At 52.4% G+C, this 24,230-nt stretch overlaps 1 long non-coding RNA gene across 1 annotated transcript; it reads left to right on the top strand.

Moving 5' to 3' along the window:
- Nucleotides 1-6,206: 6,206 nt before the first annotated feature.
- On the top strand, nt 6,207-19,516 carry LOC116579682. Its single transcript, XR_004281373.1, has 3 exons — nt 6,207-7,919; nt 14,945-15,121; nt 19,478-19,516. It is a non-coding gene; the product is annotated as an uncharacterized LOC116579682 (long non-coding RNA).
- The last annotated feature ends 4,714 nt before the right edge of the window (nt 19,517-24,230 follow it).

Below are 24,230 nucleotides of genomic sequence, written 5' to 3'. Positions count from 1 at the left end.
GTGGGGTGGAGCAGAGGATGAGGGAATCTGAAGCAGACTGAGCTGAGTGTAGAGCCCGAGGCAGAGCTTGATCTCACGACCCTGATCTCACGACCTGAGCCCAAATCAAGAGGCAGTCAGTCAACTGAGCCACCCAGGCACCCACGAATGCTCTTAAATACTCTAGGAAGTTGTCGTCTTGGAACTGCACATGCTGTTCTATAACAGCGCGCCCCGTGTCTCTCAGCCTGGCAGCCACTCCCCATGTCCCTGTGTGAGCTCCAGATGAAGTGCTTGCCTTGGATTTAGTGACTTTGAAGAAAAGTGTTTCTTTAAACACTTGAATCACATGAGAACTGAAACCGTACCCCACTTTCCCTGCTCACACTTCTTCTTGGGCATATGCTTGGTTAGTGGAATGACAGACCCTGGCACAAACAGTTAAATTTAGAAAAGTGAAATGCTTAGATGATGTAGCTCTACCCCATGCAACATTTCTGGGGAAAGCAGTCTGGGGGCAGAGAAGGGCATGTGCAGATACACCTGGTCTTGAGGGATACAGCAGAACTACTCCTAGCATCCAGAGAGAATAGTTACTGTATCGTGTAGGATTCTTGTACGATTAAAAAAAAGGATTTTGAAAAGTAATATTCATGTAACAAGAATTTCCAAGTCAAGGAAAGAACAGAAGGCCATCCTAGATCCTGTGCTCGCCCCAGGGAACTCCCCCAGATTCAATTCTGTTCCACAGGGATGGCTCTGGAATCGTGGGCACCAGCCATTTTGACTTCGACAAGAGGTAAAAACAGCGCTGACTCTGATGTTGCCATTGCTGCCTTCTGTGAAGTTAAATGGCAAGAAGCATTTTTCCACGTCTTCCTCCTCCAGAGTGTGCCATGGGTAAGCACCGTGTCTCAGAGGCAGCCGGGGGCAGAGGGCTGCGTTGGGGAGGTAGAATCTGGAGGGGAAGGGGCTGCCTCTCATGTCTCACAGAGCTTCACTTCCCACAGTTCCTGAGGGCCTGACCCCTAGCTGGGTCACTCAGGACAAGTTTGCCCTTTTCTTTCCCTGCTAAGGATTAGATGGGAACCACCTTTCTCATGGATGCCTCCCCTCTGACAGGCACCAGTGGATCACACAGAGGGCCATCCGCACAGGTGACTGGGCCTCCTCCTCCAGGACCAACCCCAGTCACAGCTGAGTGTCATCCCACTTCTCCATCCTTAAACATATTAGCAGTGCCATTGTTAGACTCCGTGGGCCTGTCTCCTGAACCTTCGGGGTCACATGACGGTTGGAATCCTCAGAAGTGGGTGGCCAGGGACTGCAACAGAGTTTCTTGTCTCTGCTCACTGTACAGTGAAATCTTCCTTCCAATCTGAGGTCTATTGTGGAATGAAAGATGCTTTTGTGGAGACGAGAAACCCCAGTTAACTTTCCGTCACTCTTCAGTGCCAGGCCATCAGCAAAGTGCTCCTGGAAGTCCAGAGAAATACAGTAACACACTCTCCTCCACACAGAGCCCCTTTCACCCTGAGGCACTTGTTGGACTATGTATGGGGATTACCTCACCTCCCTCTCTGGGGTGGAAGGCGGCAGCTGTTGACTTCCCAGATGCTTTACATATCCATCCGAGAGGAAGTGAGGGGGCGTTGAGGGTGATGGGATGTATTATCTAAACTGGACCCAGGCCACTGTGAATTGTGGCACCAATGACTGCAACGCCCCTTGCCCGGGGCCTTGCAGCTCACCAGGAAGATGGCGACACCCAGTTGTGAGGCTGAGGGAAGGAGGAAGGGACAAGCCGCGAGGGTTAGCGGCCTCCTTCACAGTGCTAGGGCCAGAGTGACCTCAGATGATAGAAATTGAAGCAACCAGAGTTGCATTATGAGGCTCCTTGGAAGTCACAGTGTGTGTTAGAAGGAATCACTTTCCAAACGAGAGAGTTCGTTAATTGTCATGAACTCGATGGCATAGGCGGGCAACCACTCCCAGCAGGACTCATCTTGGTGGAGAATGGATCCCTTATTTGCCACTGGCCCATTGAATGCTTTCCCTGTACCAGGCCAGCCCCCTCCTGGGGCACTTCTCAGGAAGACAGGTATGCCAGAGAACAACCTCCAAGCTGATTTCCCCAGCACCCCAGGAGCTTTAGCCAAAAGCCTTCAAGGATCAGGGAATTCACCGAGAAAGATCTTGGTCCTCTCCTTGTCTAGCCCTCAGTCCCTCCATTTACTGCTAAGGGCACCATAGCCCAGAGAGACACGGGCTAGCCCCTCAAATACTGGCAGGGAGGGAACCAGGACCTGGGTTGCCTGACTGGAGTCCTGTGCCATCCCTGTCCTGGCGTTGGTGGCCCCCTGCCTCCTGTGCTGTGCCCTTTTGGTAGAGGGCAGTGAGAAGTCAGAGAATCCCTCCAGGTGGCTGAGCCAGGTCAGACTTGGCTGCTGGAAAGAGCTCGAGGACCATACTCAGCTCTGCCTTTGTGACAAGGGCTGGCCTGGTTGTCACTTCACAAATGCTTGTTAGTGGACCTTCAGCGACTGAGGCTAAGAGTATGAACCAGCAGGGGTAAAGGTCTGTGTTTCACTAATAGGTCACAGAAGTAGCCCATGCTCATGGGAAGTTTAAAGCACACAAAGAGTATGAAGGAAGATGGAAGTCCCAGTTTCCATTTCTGAAAATGTTTGAAGGGGCGAAGTTTTAATTATTTCACATGCATTTGTGTTACTGAATTTTTGCAGCACAGGAACAGGCCCTATTACTCTCATTTTACAGATGAGGAAACCAAGGCACAGAGACGAACATGCAGGAGCTGACACAGTGATCCCCTCGCTGGCAGAAGCTCACAGGCTCTAGAACCCCTGTGTCGGGCTCGTAAATCACTCGACGTCTTTGACCTGCTCTTTCCTCAACAAAAGGCCAGAGGGAGACACTTACCTCAGAGCCAGGATGCAAGAGATGCCCATGAACGACAGGGCAGGGTTGGGGGGGACGGGTCCCAACAGTTGTGTTGTTTTCAAGCTGTGGAACACAACACAGCCATGAAAAGGGACATAGAGCAGCTAAGTGTAGCAACACAGGGAGCACAACCACCACACACAGTGTGCACAGCAAGGAAGTGAGATGTAACATGGTAGGAATGGGCCCACTTCTCTCTGATGTTCGGAGAAGCCAAACAGCGCACTGGAGGTACTGAAGACCAGCTGTCGCTAGTGACAGGCAGGGGACTGAGTACCTCCAAAGCAGCGGACTGCTTTGGGGGGGGGGGGTGGCAGGAGTGATGGGAGAGGTGCTGCCAGGGACTTCAAAGGGCCACCAGAGCTTTATTTCCTGACCTGGGCAGTTGTTTGCACACGGATATTTCCTTCAGTACAATCTGAATTACATGCACTGTTGAATACACCCTTCTGATTATATTTCTCATTTTTAAAAAGGTCAAATTTAGATTACTTAGACCTGGCCTATTAATATTAAAATGCAGGCTCTTGGGGCCCAGCTCATTAAGATGCAGATTCTCCCGCAGTTGATCTAAATCTGGCCCAGAAATCTGCATGTGAACATCTTCCCCTGGTGATTTTTGGTGTTTCTGTCACTGGAGAAGCTGCTTCAAGTTGGAGTGAGCAAGAATTGAGTGCGGAAAGGCCGGATGCTGGAAAGGAAGGAAAGCATAAAGCAAAGCACCCCTCAAGCTTTAAGTTCCTTTTACACAAAATTCTAGTATGTCACATCTCTGCCCCTTTTCCAGAACCTGGAAATATGGAGTCCTATAATGCAAACCACCGGTGCCTCTGGGCTGTGGCAGAGGCCCTCTAGATCATAAATCCACAAGGCACTGAACAGCTGGATGGAGCACGAGCCTTGGAAAAATTGTGCCTCTTGGTATCCATGGTGTCTGAAGCAAAGCAAAACAGTGATCGAGGGGTGGGATATGGAAGCACGTCAGCCGGATCCTCTCATTAAGGGGTGGAGAATGTCATCAGGAGCCTCTGCTGTTTCAGTGCATGAGGGGGACAGAGATGAACAGGGACTTCTGTGAGTTCTCTGTCACTTGCGTCCCCCCCCCCCCCACAATGTCTTCAGTCGTGAACCCTCCCAGTAGTTGGGCGGGGATGCAGGCAATAGCGTTAGGCGCCTTTGGAAGGGGCCTTCCAAGACGGCTCTCATGTTCACTTGAAGTCTGAAGAACAGAATCCTTCCAAGCCTCTTTTCTTGATGTTGGAAACCTACCAAAGCCAGCATGACAGGTTCCTGGTGACTGCCAAGGACTGCCACCTGAGAGAGCGCAGAGCTGTAGATCTCCATCCCTCGCGGCTGGTTCCCAGCCGGGTGCTGCTCTGAAGCCCAACCCAGACCACATGTAGGACATTGCCTACTAAGCATGTGAGAAAGATTTGTGCTACCTGTTCTGAAAGCTTGACCTGGTGTCTCTTTGCTCTTTTCAGATGCATTTCCTTGGGGAACAGGAACGTGTGTGGCAGGGAATCCAATGGGAAAGCAGGGTCACAAGGAAACCCTCTGCAGGTCTCAGGTGGCTGGGCCTGTCAAATTCTTAGGCCCCGTTTTACTGGAGACAGAGGTACCTACATAACGTTTCTGGCCAGTCACATATATGGCCTTGACTCATTTCCCCAGTGAACAGGCGTTTCTGAGATTCCTGTGTAATAACTACAGGGAGCACAGATTCATTCCCAGAGTTTGTGCTCATGTTGGTTGGTGTGCTGGCAGAGGGGTGTGGACGGGAGATGCTCTACACCACAGCTCCTGCCCTGGCCCCAGGAGATCCCAGCAACCTCAAATATGGGAAATGAAGAATCTCAAGATAAATTATGGAGCCAAACCCCAGAGGGATTACTAGCCTTTGATGTGAGAATTGGATATCAGCTGTCCCATTGTGCCCCACTTGCCCAAGGAAGCCCCTGAGGCCTGAAGGGTACTTTGGGGCACCCCCCAACCCCCAGAGCTCAAGGCTGAGCTCCATGGTATGGGGAACCCATGCTGGCTACTGCCCTCCCCTCCTGCTGTGGACTCTGTGAACCTCAGAGGCACCAGCAGCTGAAAGTTCTCCAAACCCCTGTACTTTAGGGATGTTTATGGAAGCCTTATCATGGAAGCTAACTTAATCTCCAGCCCCTCTCCCCTCCCTAGGGGATCGGTGTGGGGAGGGGCCCCTGAGAGCTCCAAGCTTCTGACCATGCCTGGTGGTTCAGGGCACTAGACCCTGTGCTGAAGCTGCCCAGGAGCGTGCCAGGAGTCACTTTATTAGAACAAAAGACACTCCTGTCACCCAGGAAACTCCAAGGGATTTAGGAGCTCTGTGTCAGAAACCAAGGTCAAAGACCAGATATTAGAAAAGATGCTCCTTAGCAACTTTGTGGCATAGGAAATTACCAAGGCTTTAGGAGTTCTGGCCAGGAACTGGGGTCAAGCACCAAAATACATATTTCTTCTGACATCATGACATCACACTGCAACGAGAACGGTTTTGCAAATCCGCTGAAGATGAAGGGAGCCAGGCTGCAATTTTCTAGGTGTATAGACCTTTAAAAAGACTAAGTAGATTTAAAATCTGTGCTAATACAGTAACCATTAGTGACCTATGGCTATTTAAATGAAACTGTAATTAACTTAAAATTCAGTTCTGTCGTACTAGCCATATTCCAAGTACTCTCAGCTGGCTAATGGCTGCCATATTAGGCAGTGCAGATAGATAAAGGAAATTTTAATTGGACAATGCTGTTTTAAATGTTGCATTAAAACAAAAGAAGATTTGGGACGCCTGGGTGGCTCAGTTGGTTAAGCAGCTGCCTTCGGCTCAGGTCATGATCCCAGCGTCCTGGGATCGAGTCCCACATCGGGCTCCTTGCTCGGCAGGGAGCCTGCTTCTCCCTCTGCCTCTGCCTGCCATTCTGTCTGCCTGTGCTCGCTCTCTCCCTCTCTGATAAATAAATAAAATCTTAAAAAAAAAAAAACAAAAGAAGATTTTATCTTCACCAAAAAAAGCGGGGGTGGAAAAATTAAAAAAAAAAAAAGCGGGGGTGGGGTTCAATGTAGTATAATCATGTTTTTGGGGTTCAACGTAGTATAATCATGTTTTTAAGAGCAGATTTGAACAGGTTTCCCAAATGTAATTATGCATAAGAATCACCTGGGGATCTTGTTAAAATTCAAGTTCTGATTCAGCAGGTCTGGGTTGAGACCCTAGAATCTGCATTTCTACTAAGACCACAGGTTGTGCTAATGTTGCTGGTCTTTGGACCACCCCTGGAGCAGTGAGGGATCACTGGATTAATTAACACCTAGGGTGCATTTTTAAGTGATGAGCCTTGGAAATGGGACCCATGTTCTGAATTGCATGGTGAGTGATGAGCGTCATTTTCTTTCACTCCTGGGTGGATACCTCGGCCACTGTGAACCGCATTCACACATGATGTCTCAAGCCTAAATTTCAGGCCTGTTGTAAACGAAGGCCCAGCCCATTTTCCAATGAAAGCTCATTTTCCAGAGGGATAGGCCCTGGCATCAGCAACAGCTTCCCTGCCCTCTTAGGGCCCCACCAGGCAGAAGGTCCCAACTTCCTGGGAATCAAGGGCACTTGCCGTGACAGCTGCCTGGGACAGCTCCAGCCAGAGCAGTGAACTGGAAGCCTCCTCTCAGTCTCTCCTTTATTTCTTGTCTTTTTTCAAATGTAAAAATAGAGAATTTCAAAGCCCCCACAGTCCCACCACCCCAGATTACCATTGTTGCCATCTTCCACGTATTGCTTCCAACGTGTCACCGTGTGTTATGACAGCCTGTGAATGAATGTTGCCTGCAATGAATGTTGCCTCCTGGTACTGAACACCTTGTGTACTGCCCGCCCTGTGACTTGCTTTAACTATGGGGTGTGGCAGAAGTGATGCTGTGCCTTTTCTGAGCCAAAGCCTTCAGCAGGCCTAGCAGCTTCTGCATTTTTACTATTGGAAACACGCTTGGCTCTTGGCTACTCTGCTGGAGCCATCACCCAGTACATCACCCAGTACATCACCCATTCAGTACACCCAGATGAGTACTGAATGGGAGGCCACCTCTGTGAAGAAGCGTGGCCTCAGTTTCTAGCTGAATGAGGGTATCAGGTGGCTCCCAGCAAGACCAGCCGGGAACTGCCCGGAGAGCTCAGCCAAGGTGCAGGAACCACGAGCAAATAAAACAGTGGTGGTTTTAAGCCAGGAAGTTCTGGGATGGTTCCCTAGGTAGCAATAGATTACCCAAACCTAAGCGACACAGGACACAGGTGACAGAAGCATAGCTGGCCCATCCACCCTTAGTACCTACCCCTTCCCTGAGCTGCCCCCTTCTCAAACCCCAAAGGCCTTCAAGCAAGGGTAGCAAAAGATTAATGCAAGGGACAGAGCAGATATTTATTTACTTGCCAACATATATCTCATCTCAGTTCCAAAAAGTATGGCAGTGTATCAGGTGGTTTACCAAAAATCCTTGTAATGTAAGATTGTCTTCGAAGCTGGAAGACAGGGAAGAAGAGGGAGAAGCAGGGAAGGCGTGGAAGGGAGAGCAGGGCAGGAGGAAACGTGCCGCCCACCAGGTGAAGGTCCGTGAGGAAATGCCCGTTCTCCTGTTTGTGTAGGGTGTGTGTGGGGGGGTCTCTTAACGTGGCTTTGACAGCCCTTGTGATCAAAACCTGGAGAGAGAAAGCAAGGATCAGGCCGCCTTAGGAAAGGGATGGCTGGGAAGAAGGGGTGTGCAGCTCGAGGGAGGAGCCGGCAGGTGGGAGGAGCCGGCAGGTGGGAGGAGCCGGCAGGTGGGAGGAGCCGGCAGGTGGGAGGAGCCGGCAGGTGGGAGTGGGCGGAGAGTGGACCCTGGGCAAGATGGCGAGTTCCCGCAGCCTGAGTCCAGCTCTGGCACAGAGGAGCCACTCTGAGAGAAAGGCAGCAGCCTGCAAGGTAGGGAGCACCCTGTTTCTGTTAAGACGTGCCTAGGGCGGGCACTGCAGTGATAGAACCTTGCCTTGGGGACTCAGCTCCCAGCTGTCTCTGGGCCCGCCTCAGCCCATAGATGCCTCCCCAGGTCCTTCCGCCTGAGCTTGCCCAGGGTGACAGGTCATTGCTCAGAGTGAGGCCTGGTCAGTCCATTTCACCAGTGGGGTCCAGGAGAGTTCCCCATCCCCTCCAGCGGAGGGTGCTTCTGCCATTTCAATGGTGTGTCATCCTTCCCAGGTATCTGTCCTGTGAGAAACTTAGAGACGGTCTGTGGTCAGGTAGAGGCTGTAATTCTGGAGGAGGACTTTGAGGGGTTAGGAGGCATGGACACTGGGCATAAAGGGAAGAGCAATCCGCAGGGAACAGCAGGAGCAAAGGCCCAGAGTGGGTCACTGGGCTTCCTATTGTAGAAAGAGCGTGCAGTTCCTTCTTCCTGACTGGGCAGCAACCTCAGGCTTGGAGGTGGGCCTGGCTAGGGTCCTAGGCTGGGGGAGGCCTCAGTCCTCCAGCCCCCCTCATGCTTCCTGCTGCCGGGGAGGAGGACTTTACTGGGGGAGGGAAGGCAGCCCCAGACACTGGAGTAGGCAGCCTCTTTGGCCCTGAATCCATTACCTCAGCCTCCAGCTCTATGGGTCTGGGCCTGGGTATAGGGCTGAGGGTGGGGGGCTCTCTGCTTCTGTTCCCCACCCCTAATCCCTTGCAGCTGTTGTCCTCCTCAGCAAAGACAGTTGTGTTGGAGGGAAGGGTAATAGTTATTTTGAGTTGGTCACTGGCTTCTGACCAGGAGACACGGATGGTTGTGTTGGGGCCTGGCAGCAGGGTGGGTTGGAGGGGCCAAAGCTGGGCCTGACTGGGAGGGCAGCCCGGATGATTAATTGCAGGGGGTGTTGGGGAGCAGGACACGGTCCTCCCTGAGACCAGGGTTGTAGAGGACGATGACAGGCCAGGGAGGAGACAGGCCAGTGATGAGGGATGCGGAACATGGAGCTAGTGTCCTGAGTGTAATCTGGATTGGCCCCCTGTGCCACTGGCAACAGTGGGGAGGGAAATGAGGTCCCTGTGACAGAGACAGGGGCTGCAGGGTAGCTGCCCATAAGGGACTGAGCCGGCTGGGAAGCCTGTGGTCACTGCCCACTCCTTTTCTAGGCAGAACTCTTCAGCACCTCCCTCCCAGCAGAAAGCAAGTTTGATGGAGACCATACTCTCTGGTGGCACCTACCCTTCTTGCCCGTGGGGTCACTACAGGGCAAGGAGATGAACAGATAAGAGCACTCTGGGCAGGGAAGAGCCAAGTGGTCAGAGGTTATGCCCTTCCCTCTAGGACATGCCCGTGTGGCCTTGAACCCTGGTTCTGACCCGCCCTGTGAACTCAGGCCATAAAATTGGCCTCCCTGAGCCTTCCCATTTTACAGAAATAAGAATTACAATAGTGATAGGCACTTCACAGGGCTGTGACGGGGATCCACTGAGAACGGATAGACATGCTCAGGAAAGGACCCACTGGGATCATCAGGGCTGGCCTCTCTCTAGGGCCCCAGCAGTGTGTCTGTCTTCACAGAGGGCGCCAGCGGGGTTTCATAAAGAGGAGAAGGGACGAAATCTTCAAGGGAGGAAGGCAAAGGTTCCCAGAAGCTCAGGGAGGAAGGAGGAGCACAGTGACCTGTAAGCCCTGAGAGGCAGGGCCCACGACCGTTTTCCCAGCTGTATCCCCAGGACCTAGGATGGGGCCTGGCACAGGTCTGGGGCTCAAGGCACATCTTTTGAAGGAATGAATAGACTTTTGAGTGAATCACTGGCTCCCTGAATTGTCGACCAGCCTTGGGCTTCTGGCAGGACTCAGCCTTCAAATTCCTATGCCTGGGATTTGAACACAGAAGTACAGAGGTGGGGGGACAGTTGGCAGCAGGGGCTCAGGAAGCCAAAGTGAGAAATGGGGCCAACAGAGCAGGGGTGGATTGGGCCCTTCCAAAGGCAAGGCAACCAAGATAGCATGGGGGAGAGTGACCCCGCCCTCTCACAGCCCTTCCCACCCCCCGAAATCGCCCCAGCTACCAAAGTGGTCAGTGGAGGGAAGCCAGAGAGGGAGGAGAAAGCACCCCCGCACCGACATCCTAGAGAGGGTCCAGCACAGGGAGCTCATCCCCCTTCATCTGCAGGCCCCTCACCGAGTAAACCCTGAGTCGTGCTGTGTACAGGCCTTGGCACTAGGAGCCAGAGCTGAACCACAGCCCTTCAGAGTGGCCTCTATGGTGGGTAGGAATCCAGAGTAAGCAGAAGGAGAGGGAGCACTTCTTGGAGGAATCCACATCTACTGTCTACACTGAGAGGAGTAGAGTGGTACAGGGAAAGGAAAAAGCAATGACTTTCCAGGCAGAAGGAACGGCGTGGGCAGAGGCCTGGAGGCTGGAGAGCCTAGCCAGTTTGGGGACCTGCAGGATGTTCCGTGTGGCTGGATTGTGAGTAGGGGTGGGGGTGGGGAGAAAGATGGGGTGAGCCGGGGGGCACTGAATGGGATCTTCACTCTGGAGTCAGAGCCTGCCTGTGCCAGAGCATCCAACCTGGCTCCAAGAGGGGCAGCTGCACTAGAGTGACTTGTCCTCAAGGCAGAACCAAGTGCCAGGTGTTGGGTCTCAACTTGGCTGCTGGCTGGTTGTGGGACCCCTTACTGGGGTGATACCCTATCTGCACAGTGAAGGGGCTGTCTTGCTGTTCCCTAAGGCCCTGTCCCTGGCTGAGAGGGGCCTGGGCAGAGAGTGCACTGTGGGCTTGTGGGCACAGGGCAGCAGTCTGCGGGGAGGGTACAGTCTACCCCATGTGGCCTTTGTCAGGAAGCTCCTTCCCAGGGACCATTGTGGTCCAGCAGGTGCTGCCAGCATTGCTCCAGGTCCTTGGACCAGGCTCAGAAGAGACAGATTCTGATGGCTCCTGGCTGGGTGGCTTTGCTCCTTTGCTCTTCCCTGGAGAGACCCTCTCCACCTTCCCCACCCACAGAGGAGGTCTGGGTTTCAGGGTGCCGGGCCCTGGGCTCCCTGTTTTTTCAGGGATGGCTGACTCACAGCTTTGGCAGCCCTGGCTCAGCCTTTTCCTCCAGCTGAGGGCTGAGGGGGATTGAGCCTTTCTCTGGCATCTTTCCCACCCCTAGCTTCCTGCCAGCTTCAGGCATTTGCAGATGGGATGAGGGTCATGTTTTTATCTGGGGCTTTACTGTCTGGGTCCCAGGAGCCCTTTCCTGCAGATTTTCACCTGTGCTCTTCACAGGTACACCTGCCAGGCAGGTGTTAGCGCCCCTGGGTGTGTGTGTGGGGGGGCACTAATGGCCCAGAGGGAGCAGGAGCCCTGCCTCATGATGTGTTACTGGGCAGGGTCAGACTTGTAGCTGGGAGGTGTAGAGAGCCTTCAAACTGCTCCCTGTTCTCACAGGGAGGGCACTCTGCCCGAGGACCCCACACTGGATCCCATCCAGCCTGCAAGGGAGGGATGGGTCTACAGGAACTCCAGAGCTGCTTCCCAAGGGCATCCTCAAGAACATTCCCTAAGGGCTAAGCCCTTCTGTCCTTGGGATCCTGCCAGGCAGGGGGCCCGGTGTGTGCGGGGTGCCTGCCACAGGGAAGCAGGGAGCAGAGCAGTTACAAGCACGGCTTTGGGGCTCAGCCAGCCTTGACTAGGAATCCCAATTCTACCTCTTTTTCAGTGCCTAGCTTTAAGAAAGAGGCCTCAGTCTCAGTACAGAGAACCCCTGTGCCTCCCTCTCAGGGTAGGAGGAAGGGTAAATGAAAGGAAATGATCTCTTCATTCTCTCCTAGAAATATGCAGCCTGCTCCCACTGTGGGTCAGGCTTGGGGGCAAGATAAAGGAAAGTAATGAGCAGAAGTGCTCTCACGGAGCTTACCTTCTAGATGGGAGACTGACAGAAATTGCATCGCAGCAAAGGACAAGGGACGAGATCAGCTAGAGGGCCAGCAGGTGGGGAAGGGCAGGTAGAGTGGGGAGCCGTGAGAGCGGGCTCTCTGTGATGGCAGCCAGCGGGACGGTCTCCTGGGGAAGAACATTCTAGGTCCTCCAGGGTGGCCAGCTGTTCAGAAACCTGGAAGTGTGAGTGGCTGAGGGCTAGAGCAGGTGAGAAAGCCATCTGGGAGGAGGCAGGGAGGCCGGGCCTCCCCCGTGATGGGGCCACAGGAAGTTGCCCCTGGGCAGCTGTGGAAGGTCAGGGCCTGTGTGAACACAGGACGTGGCAGCTGTGAGACCACTTCCGAGTGCTGCAGTGGGAGAGTGTCCTTTCTCTTTTCCTGCCACTGCTCAGTCTCTTCCTCAGGTCCTTGGGCCCCGAGGCCTCCCCAACCGTGGCCTCTGACCCCAGCTGCCTGCCACCGCCTCCTGCTTGGGGTGGGCTGCGTGTCTGCTCCAGCCAGTCTCGGAGGCTTCACAAAGGCGCCTTTCACCAGAGGGCACTGTGGGGGGACTGGGCGGGGATGTGGTGCCCTCCTGCCCGTGGGCATAAAGACCCCTTTTCTCTTCTGCTGCACCAGCCTCTTGACTGGCGGGCGGAGGGGCCAGTATGGGGAGATTCTTGTCCTTCCCTTTTAAAGTATGGGCGCGACTGGGGGCAGGCAGACAATGGTAGTGATTTACAGTCTGCCGGGGCCCCAGGGCTGCCTGCTGGGGTGGCACTGATCAGCCAGCAGCGCCCCAAGAGCAAGGAGCTGTGCACTGCTGGGTCTGGGGGTACCTGTGTGGAGCCCCACAGAGGGAGCCCTGGCTCACCAGCTGTCAAGTGAAAGGTCTGGGCTTGTGATTTTGGAACCTCCACCCCAGCTCTGTTATTCTGGAGTTCCGCCTCAACTGGCCTCCCCTGGGGTCAGTGAGGGATTCCTCCTGGCTAGCGTTTTCCCAGGATCTCCCACCCTTCACCCACACCAGGTCTCTCAGACAGACGGCAGCTTTGACGTTCTGTGCTGGGCGGACACCTGCCTTCAGAGAGAGCTGAGCTGTGAAAGGCCAGGGAGTGGGGAGCGCTCCCAGTCAGGAAGTGAGTTGGGCAGGCACATGGCTTTCCAGGTGAAGGGGACAAGTGCAAAGACCCAGAGGAAGGACGAGCCTGCGGCGGAGATGTGCCTGGAGTGGGTGGAGGCTCTTGGCGAGGGGCGGGGTGGGGGGTGGCGGGAGGAAAGGGGGGTGCACAGGGCCAACAAGTCTGGCGACAGAGAAAGGACTTTATCAGGAAGCCAATGGGTCCTCCCCAGGGTCTGGGACTGAGAGGGAAGAGAGAAGCCAGGAGAGGCGTCCAGGAGCAGGGGAGGTGGGAGAGGAGCCAGCAGGGCTGGTGAGGACATGGCCAGGCCACTGCCCCAACAGAGAAATGAGAGGGAGAAGGGAGCAAGAAAGCTAAAGAAAAGGCAGGGAAAGAGAAAGTGAGATCTGGCATAAAAAGACAGGCATCCAGGGAGGAGATGCTGGGTGAGGACCCAGGGAGTACACACGGAGGCCAGAATGAAGGAGGCAGGGAGGGAGTGAGAGCGAGGGAGAGGGATCTAGGCCATAGCCACTCGAAGGAGCCAGAAGCCAGAGGACTTTCTCCAGTCCTTTCTGGCCTAGAGCTTCCACTGCCCATGTCCCCCACACCCAGCACCGCCAGCCTAGGTCTCACTGGCCAGGGAGGGAGGCAGGGACAAAGCAGGGCCCAGTGTGTTCTCCAGCTCACAGAGAAGGAAATGGGAATGATCTGGTTGGACATAAGCAGCAACTCCTTGATTACACAACACAGCAGGCCTGCAAGGGAGGTGGCCCTGCCCTGGACCCCTGGCATTCCCGAGGCAGGGGACTGGTCGCCATGATCCCTCGGAAGTCATGGACTGAACTGTGTTCCACTGGGTTGACAGAACTGAGTTGTGGAGGGAGGTGGTTTTCACATCATCTGCCTCAGTGTCCCTCCATGAGGCAGAGTGTCTTTAGGAGCCTGGGTTCGTTGCTGGGGTGGGCGCTGGGGCTCTGGAGTCCACGCTGGGCCGGTGGTGTGACTGTGAGTGCAGCCAGGTGGGCCTTGGGACCTTCTCTCCATCCCAAGCCTTCATTCCAGGAAGAGAGAGGGTGGAAGGCAGGACTCCACTGAGTGTTTCCAGGGAAAAACTGATCCTTCCATAGAATAGGCAGCCAGTGCCGCCTACCCCCACTTCACTCTCCACCCCCAACTCACTCCCCTCCCATTCCTTCCTCCCTCACTTTCTGGCAGAAGCAGCCTAGCAGCTGGAAAAACCATGCTCTACTCCCGGCTCCCACCCTTAGCTCTGCTGAGCCCAGGGCAGCCCTGCAGAGGGGGCAGGGTGTGAAGGGTGTGTGTGTGTGTGTGTGTGTGTGTGTGTCTGTGTGTGCATGCATGCACACGCGCAAGAGCCTGGGGTGCAGCTAAAGTGCGGGTGGAAAATGGAGGCGCTCAGCTATCACCACGCGTAGCCATGGGTATGGGAGAGACAGTGCATCAGTGGGGGAAGGAGGCAAGCCTGAGCTCACCACCCAGAGCGTCAATCTTATCATCTGAGATGTGGGCATGACACCTGCTCTGCTTCCCTAATAGGGCTGATAGGAGGATCACAGAAGCCAAGGTAGGAAAGGCAGAAACGTGTCCCTGAGCTCCCTGGATATTGGCTGTCCTCAGACCAACCCTTGAGGCAACTCCTGAAGCCTGGTGATTGTGCCCAAGATTTCAAGGCACACCTGGGGCAGAGCTGGGATTCCAGCTTCCTGCCTGGTGGTCTATGTGATGGCCTGTTTTTCTCTCTTCCTTCCTCCAAGCATGAACTGAATGAGTTCCTGGAGGAGCTAGCAATACAGGCGCATTCCCCTTCCTCTCTGTCTTCTGCCTGGCCTGAACCCTACCACAGTTTCCCTGCCGTCCCCAAATAAGTTTCTCAGTAAGCTAGGAATGCTGAGTGAGGCTTCTGGACACCCCTTAAGCCCCTACCCCTTTTCTGGGCATGGACCCTCTCCTCCCCTAGGTTGCCCAAAGGGACCCTGCCCTTCCTTAGACCCCGTCTCTGAACCCTGACCGTCTCATCCCAGTGTAAACACCACTGTCACCTGGCTGACCGAGGTCCCTGAGAGGCTGGAGACCTGACCACCACCACCAGGGGGCAGGAAGCAGCAAGTTCACCTCTCCTCTTCTCCAGAGACCTGTGAGTCCTTATCGCCTCCTCCCTCTATACTAATATGCCTCTCCAATTGTGGGCTTGGGGTGCCCTAAGAATAAGTAAGGAAGGGGCGCCTGGGTGGCTCAGGGGGTTAAGCCTCTGCCTTCGGCTCAGGTCGTGATCTCAGGGTCCTGGGATCGAGCCCCGCATCTGGCTCTCTGCTCAGAGGGGAGCCTGCTTCCCCCCGCCCCCCGCCTGCCTCTCTGCCTACTTGCGGTCTCTCTCTCTCTGTGTCCAATAAATAAATAAAAACTTAAAAAAAAAAATTAAAAAAAAAAAAGAATAAGTAAGGAATCTTGGTTCTGCCATTTATTTGTGACCATGAGCAACTGGTACTCCCTCTTGGAACCCCATTTTCTCTATTTTTAAGCAGGTACTTATCCATTCACTCATATCTGCCCATTCATCCATCCACCTGCCCATTTACCCAACTACCTAGCCACCTAACTACAGCCAGCTACCCAACCATCCACCCATCCATCCATCCACCACTCACCAACCCACACTCCCATCTACCTAACTACCCAACTATCCATCCAGCCAGCCATCCACTGGTATGTACTAAGTGTCTGGTCCTGGTTCAGGTTGTAGGGTGTTAAATGGGCTCATAAAGTATAGATTTGTTATCATTTAGTCCCCATTTCCAGAATTAACCTTATTTTTGAACATTAAAGACCTTGATTTCAAATAAGCACAATGAGCATAGAAAGGCAAAGCTGAGACCAGTACATACACTCACTTTGCGTCATGCAGCCTGTCAACAGTGGCCACCCACCCAAGCCTGTGATAACCGACTAACACTACACTGAGGGTATCCGAGGACTATAGAGACACTGCTGCCACCCCCCGAAACAGGCCATCATGAGCCGGCATGGCCACCACAACCCAGGCAGGCCAGCTTCACAAGCTTGTATCACTACAGCAGGTCTGTCTCTGTGGAGGCATGGTTGGAGAAATGAGTGATGTAAAAAAAACAAAACAACAACAACAACAAAAACCTCCTTTTAGAAAGACTATTTTGAAGCTTCTAATATTTAGGCTTTTGCACAAACCATCTTCTATCATGTAAATCTCAAAGTTGTCTTTAGGGTGGGGAGTGGAGCTGAGAGGCCACTGGACTGGGCAAGTCTGGGGAGGCTTCCAGGAGGAGGTGTCATTTGGGATCCTACTTGCCAGTCAGGAGGTAACCTGTGTAGGGATGATGCCTGGGCCAGAGAGAGGAGTGGAAGATAGACTAGGCTGGTGACAAGTCCAGAACAGCCTCGACACAGAGGCCTATGGCCTTCCCAGAGAGCTTGCTCAACGTGGAGCCAGGCTGAGTAACACAACCAAGGGGAGGGAGGTGGGACACAACCAGAAGAAGGGGCCCAGGGACGTCGACACCAGGCCTGAGGAGAAGGCACTGGGGCTCAGGCCATGGACTCAGCCAGTATCAGTCCTAAGCTGCTGCCTGCCCTGGGCTCAGCTTCATCAGATGCTAAGTGCTCCCTAGAACCCAGTTCTGAGCTCTGCAGTGCCTCAAACACCATGCTATGGGCAGCTCACGCATGGTGGGGGTGCTGGACACTGCCAGAGGCAGGTGCTGTTCGTGACCACCCAGATCCCAAGGCTGGTGCCCCTCCCCTCAGCTGTCATGCTGTTGGCTGCTCTCTGCCCAGCCCCGTCCAGAGGCTGCCCTTGGCTGACGGGCACTGCATTCCCTGGAGATGCCTGGGAGGTTATGGGAAATGACAGCCACAGGCGTAGAGCAGCCTAGTCCCTGTGCCTCCGGAGTCCACACATTCTGTGGTGCCATTCATGCTCTGGAGTTCCTGGGGGATCTGGTTGAGGCAAGAGTTCTTCCGAAACCATATCTTGCTCGGCGTCTGCCTCTGCCCTGGTCTGTTTCCCTCACTTTCCTACGGATTGAAGCTCTCATTAAATTACTCAGACTCAAACAAGAATTCCCACCTCAGACTCTGCTTCTAGGGAGCTAGACCTACCATACCCACAGAATTGATCCAGTGGTCTCTCCTTTAGAATGGTATCAGGGCTGGATGGGTTATGTGGCCCCATCTTGGGGGCATAAAAGAGCCTTCCAGAAGAGGCAGCCTTAGAATTGCGGCCTTGAAGGTTGAGTAAGAACTGCTGAACTAAACAGCTCACTGGGGCTGAATGCCCCATTTGATAAATCTTGTGTGATGTAATCGCTCAGGGTGAGGGAGGATGTAAGAGGCCAGAGGAGCAACACGAACAAAGGCCCTGGGGCAGAAAAAATCAGGGCATGTTCAAAAGAGAGCAAATCTGTGGCTAGAGGGGAGGAGCATGGAAGGGAAGTAGATGCGATGAGAAGGGAAGCTGGGCCGGAACAGAGGATTGCTGTCTCCAGGCCATAAGCTCATGTCGTTCAGCACCATACAGTGGTCACAGCAGATGGACTGTCATATTCTCTCTTGCTGAGTCCAGATAGAGCCTCAATCTTCACCCTGCCCCTGGTAGGCCCCATCGAGCTACTGAATCAGCATCTGAGGTGACACCCATTTACTGTCCTTGTCCCAGGGCAAACCCAGGCTAGGTCTAGGATATGACACATGGGCCAGGTCCAGAGGCCCAAAGAGGATGGGCCCAAGTACAGTAGGGGCCTCCCCAGGGAAGCAGTCATTGTGGCCCATAAATAGGTTAGGCGGTCAGGAAACGGGACATCCTGACAATACAATGAGGCCTGGGGCGCAGGGGTTTCCTCTAGGCTGAGGGCTGGACAGAGGCTGCTTCTTGGGCCAGGAGCCTCACTGAAGCAAGACTCCTTGACGGCTGGCCCCAGATTCCCGGCTCTTCCCACAGTCCTCAGGGGGACTCGGGGCCCAGCCAGGGCAGCTCAGGACAGGGAGGACAAGCCAGGACAGGCAGCGGAACCCTGAGGGGACAGCGATTATGGGCTTGGCTCCCAGCGGAGCCTGGCGGTGGGTGGCAGGGGCTGCTGCGACTGCCAGGCCAGGGGCCAGGGGGATGGGAGTGCCCCTCCCAGAATCAGTGGGTGCTTGTGCCAGGCCCTTGGACCCCAGGAGCCTGCATGCCTCTAAAAGCTGGGTCGGTGGGCCTGTCCCTGCCCGGGGCTCCCCAAGGGCACAGCAAGTACTAGGCTGACCCTACCTTCCATTTTCCAACAATGGAAAAATCATGCGGTTCCTCATTAAAGAACCAGGCAGCCTGGAAAACCACATCCCAGCGAATTTTAAGAAAATCAAGTAATAAAACACAATGTCCTATAGGATCCCAATTTTGTTCAAATGCACACAAACATAAAACTCTGTGTGAATGTGTGAATCCAGACATATGCACAGAAGGGGCAGAGAGGGGGCCAATAAAACGTCAGAGTGGGAGGTTTTCGGGGATTTTTATTTTCTTCTTTGTTCTTTTCTGTATATTCTAATTTTTCTACAATGAACTGTGTCATCATCAAAAACCAAACCAAACAAACCCAAACACCCAAATCCTGCAATGCCTCTTTTCTTTTAAGTACAGTGTTTACAAAGACTGTTTAAAGAAATTGGAGAATGTTGATAATCTAATGCTGATGAGAAAACAGGATACAACACTGTATACATTGCATGTAAAGGACCAGCTACTCAGGGAAGGAAGGGGACAGGAAGGAAGCTCGTGGGGGCATCCAGGCCAATAGAGTATATGAGAATCCCCACACCCCTGCGGACACTGAGTATCACTAGACTTGAACACTTTTGGCAATCCAGTGCTTGGAAGATAGAGTCTTATTGTGTTTTGATCCAATATGTGGAAGATAGAATCTCATAATTGGCACATTCCTGACCATTGAGCCTCCTTGCCCCCAGAACCATCTTATTATGAAAATTTCAGCATATGAAAAAGTAGAAAGAATTGTACAAGGAGGGTGGCCCTACCCACCACGTAGGTTGGTGATTAACATTTTACCAGACTTGCTTTAGCACACATTGATCTATCCATCCATCGATTCTTATTTTTTTTTAAAGATTTTATTTATTTATTTGATAGAGAGACACAGTGAGAGAGGGAACACAAGCAGGGGGAGTGGGACAGAGAGAAGCAGGGAGCAGGGAGTCCCATATGGAGCTTGATCCCAGGACCCTGGGATCACAACCTGAGCCGAAGGCAGACACTTAAGGATTGAGCCACCCAGGTGTCCCCAATTCTTGTTTTTTTTGGACACATTTCAGAGTAAGTTACAGAAATCAGTATACTTCATCTCTAAACACTGGAACATGTGTATCATTAACTGGAGTTCAGTATTTGCTTATGATTCTTTTTTTCCACTTTATATAAAATATACACATGGGTGATGCAAAAATCTTTTTTTTTTTTTTAAAGATTTTATTTGAGAGAGAGAGAGAGCATAGAGAAGGAACAGGTGGAGAAGGACAAGCAGATCCCATGCTGTGCACAGAGCCTGACATGGGGATCCATCCCAGGACCCTGAGATCAAGACCCTGAGCCAAAATCAAGAGGCAGATGCTCAACCGACTGAGCCACCCGGGCACCCCAGTAAGGCAAAAATCTTAAGTGTATCATTTGATTCATTGTGTCAGTGCATACATTTGTGTAACCCAGATCTCTATCATGATACAGAATGTGACCCCCAGAAGATTTCTTCTTGTCCCTACCTAGTCAGTCTCTGCCCCATCCTCCAGAGGCAATCATGGTTCTTGTGCTTTCCTCACAGATTAGTTTGGTCTGTTCTGCAACTTCCTATAAATGGGGTCAGACAGGTTGAACTTATTTGCGTCTGGCTTCTTTCATTCCATATTATTTCTGTGAGACTGATCTACGTCATGGCAGTAGTTAATTGTGATATTGAGTAGTGTGGGATAAATCCAACATCCATTGCTTTATCTTTAGTGTGTTGAATATCCATTGTATGGTACCCATTGTATGGGTACACAAATATCCATTCTCCTGTTGATGAAAACCTGGGCTGCTTAAGTTTTTATTTATGAATAAAGCTGCTGCGAACATTCATAGGCAAGTCCTTTGTGGAGCCATGCTTTCATTTCTCTTGGATGAATACCAAGGAATGCAACTGAGCTGGTCTCTTTCTATGTTTGCTAAACTTGAATTTTCCTTTTGCCTATTTTTTGGTCATTTTGTATTGATTCGTAGGCCAAGAAGAGCCAGGACAGGCATTAGGGGTGTAAAAAATGTTTTACAGGGATGCAAAAAATGTTAAAACACAGGCTCTATCCTCAGGTTGCTCACAGTCCAGCAGCATAACAGACATAGATGTAATTGGGATGTGACGGGGTTGGCTGCTGTGGATTCATTTATTCGTTTCTGTATTTAAACTGTAAGTCAGTCATGTCACGCCTCTGCTCCAACCTTCTCTTGGCTCCACCTCACTCAAGGTAAAAGCCAAGAAGGCCCTACATGATCTCATGATCAAGTCCTCTAAACCTCTGCCCTCACCTCCCACTGAGCTCCCCCATTCAGTGTGCTCCCACTGCTCCGGCCCCTTGGTCTTTCATAAACCCACCAAGCCTGGCCCCTGCCTCAGAGTCTTTGTCCTCGAGATTCTCTCTTCCTGGAACATTCTTCCCCAGGTTCCCACACGATTTATATCCTGTATTCGTCTCCTAGGGCTGCTCTAATGGGTTGCCACAAACTTGGTGGCCCAACAACAGAAATTTTTTCTCTAACAGTTCTGCAAAAACCCTCAGATGTGGACATATATTCTGGGGGCCACCATTCAATCTACGATACTTCCCAGTCCCCATCTGGGCCTTTGTTCAAATGCTACGTTCTCAGGAAGACTTTCTCTGGCCACATTCCAGCTGCCTCTATCCTCTTTCCCGTGATTTTTCTCTCTAGTACTTACTCTCAGATATACCACATGCGGTTTCCTGATGCATTGATTTTCATTGTCTGTTCCCCTGTTAGATTGTAAGCTCCAGAAAGATTGATTTTTGTCTGTATTGTCCTTTGCTATATTCCTAATGCACAGAAGCACAGAAGGTACTCAGTGAATGACTGTTGTAAAAGCAAGCGAATGAATGATCAGACTGAGCCCCATGCTCTGCTTTGAATAGGATAGAAACAGGAGCACAGGAGGAGGGAAAAGGACGTTCTGTTTGCAGTCTGGTCCAGGCCAGCCTTGCAGAAAGGGTATATTTGAGCAGGGTGGGGTGGGAATGAGGAAGTGTGGGGATCCCCAGAGGCAGGAAGGGCAGGACCAAGACCCAGAGCTTCAGTGGGAAAGGGTGAGGAGCCTGGTGTGGCCAGGGTGTGGAGAAGAACGGAGAGAGCAGGGAAAGCATGGTGCGCGTGAGACAGGAACCCCTCTAGACTCTTTCTCCTACCTTTGCTGCCCTGGTTCCCATGATGAGGAAAATATCCCCTATCTCTCCCTGGGAGACCCACACTGACAGTCTGTCCCCAAAATGTGTGGGCAAGGAAAGCCCCACAGTTATCCTCAGTGACCATGTTTATCAAGGTGCCTTGGTGCACTGGTTAGCACTCCATCGGCTGTGAGCAACAGAAGCCCATATCAATCTGGCTTAAACTAAAAAGGGACTTTATTTGCCCGGGTATCTAAATGGTCACAGGTGGACCCACTTTAGGCTCGACTGCATCCAGGACTCAAGGGGTCACCAATCATCAGTCCCCACTTTCCTGCCAGGTTTTCCCTAAGTGGCTCTCAGGCACCAACCACCAACACGCAGATGCTTCCTGATGACAGGAAAGTGGCCCGCAGCTCCACACCCACAAGCGAGGGAAGAGAAGACCACCGCCCCCCACCCCACTCCCTTTCTCCTAGCAGTGGCTTAAGTCTAGTCTAGAGAAGACCTTTGATGGGGATACTTGGATTATCTGATTATCTCTGAGCCAATCACAACAGCCAGCCTGCAGCATGATGGTGTCTGCTGATTGGTTGGGCCAGAATCACGTACCTGAGGGGCGGGGCCATCTCCTCCCCAACCCCAGCGACAGAGGATGGGGAAGTTGGCTGGGATTCCTCCAAGCAAAATCCAGAAGCTGGTATGAGGGGAAGGCAGAGTTCTGGAAAGCCACAGGCTTGCGGCTACAGCGAGATGAGCTGCTGGGGTGCAGATGTCCCTGCACCAGTTGCAACTCTTCCTTTCTCTTGCTCACTCAAGAAGACATAATGGGGAGACACAATTATAGGGCGTAGCAGAGGCTGCTGGGCCCCCAGGCCTTTACTGGTCTAGGCATGCTGGTCCAGCTTCCAGCTGCCAGCTCCTCTCTTTACCTGAGAACTTGCTCTGGTACTGCAAGAGACTAGCGCCCCAGGGCAGCCCCGAACCCATTGTTGATGGGTGTTAGTGTGGAGCGCTGCAGCTCTGGGCTCTCAGGCAGGATGGCAGATGTGTGTGTGCGACCCCACCCCCCAGTCCTCCAGGGGGATAAGCTCTGTTTTCCCACTTTGGTAACTAGCTTGATAAAATGCCCTTTATTTTGTCTTCCTTTCCCTTACCACTTCCTTGCGCTTGTCCTCGAGTTCCTGGATCATCAGCGATATGCTGCAGAACTTTCCCTGGAATCCCGTACCAGGCTCACTTCCGGGGAACCCAAAGAGAGACAATGGGGTCCCGTTGCAGCTGCTAGCATCGGTTTTCAAAAGCAAATCTCTGGCAAATTCCTGTTGAGACACCACACAGCTACATGTGACGTGGAGCCCCCACAGAGTTGCAAGCTTGAGGGTGCGACTGTTTGAGAAAAATCTTTTGGGCTGCCTCTGCGGAGGGTGGGATGAAGGAGAGGATACTCGGGAGGGGAGTCTCATAAGGGCCTGAAACAAGACCCAGTGGGGGACGGTCGATGACTGCTGTGGCCCTGAAGGAAGGGCCAAGGACCTCACTTTCCGCACAGAGGACCAGGGCCACCAGCAGGAAACGTCAGTGGATGGAAGTATTTGACTGTAGGCAGGGATGGCGATGTGCTGGGGGGGGGGGGGGACACTGGCCCTCTCACACACTGTTGGTGGCAGTATGACCTGAGGCAACCTCTGTGAGAAGCTGGTGACTTTAAATATGCACCCATCCCCTGATCCAGAAACTTCACGTCTAGGGATTTATCCCTGAGCTGGGCATGCCTGCACATGCATATTAATAACCGCATATTGCCCGAATATGTGACAATCTTCTACTTCCCAAAGAGATCAAAGACAAAAACAAAAGCAATGACACATCTAGCAGGCTGTCGTCAAAACCCAGAGAATGACACGTGTTGGAGAGGATGTGGAAAAATTGGAGCCCTGTGCATTGTTGGTGGGAGTGTAAATTGGTGCTGCTGACATGAAAACAGGTTGCAGTTCCTCAAAAAGGTAACGGTGCCGTTTCTCTATGACCCAGCAATTCCACTTCTGGAGGAATGGATAAGCGAGGTGTAGTAGATCCATACTGTGGAGTGTTATTCAGCTTTTCAAAAGAAGGGGATTTGGACACGTGCTACAATATGGTTGAAAGTTGACAACATAAGTGAACTAAGCCAGTCACAAAAAGACGATGACTGTATAATTACACTTCTATGGGGTACATAGTAGAGACAAAGGTACAATGGTGGTGGCCAGGGACTGGGGGCGAGGTTTGGGAGAGGTACTGCAAAGTGGGCATAGAGTTTCAGTTTTGCAAGAGGGACAGAGTTCTAAGAATGGTTGGCAGTGACAGGTGCACAACACTGTGGATGTACTTACCACCACTGTACCGCACACTTGAAATGGTTATGGTGGTAAATTTTTTTTTAAGATTTTATTTATTTATTAGGCACAGAGAGAGAGAGATCACAAGTAGACAGAGAGGGCGAAGCAGGTCCCCTGCTGAGCAGAGAGCCCCCCGATGCAGGACTCGATCCCAGGACCCTGAGATCATGACCTGAGCCGAAGGCAGAGCTTAACCCACTGAGCCACCCAGGTGCCCCATGGTGGTAAATTTTATACTCTGTGTATTTTACCACAATTTAAAATGGTAAAAATTCAAAAACAAAAAACGACTGCACCTCTGTGGGCCAGCTTGTCTCTAGAACTTTCTGGTATGTCGGTTAAACATTCACATCCTTCAGATATTTAATGTATTGACTTAGCTACACACAGATATTTTAAAACCACCTATTA

Source organism: Mustela erminea, chromosome 19 (assembly GCF_009829155.1).
Source record: "Mustela erminea isolate mMusErm1 chromosome 19, mMusErm1.Pri, whole genome shotgun sequence".
NCBI classification, from domain to species: domain Eukaryota; kingdom Metazoa; phylum Chordata; class Mammalia; order Carnivora; family Mustelidae; genus Mustela; species Mustela erminea.
Note: the sequence above shows the minus strand (reverse complement) of the source record. Positions and strands in the feature narration are given on the sequence as shown.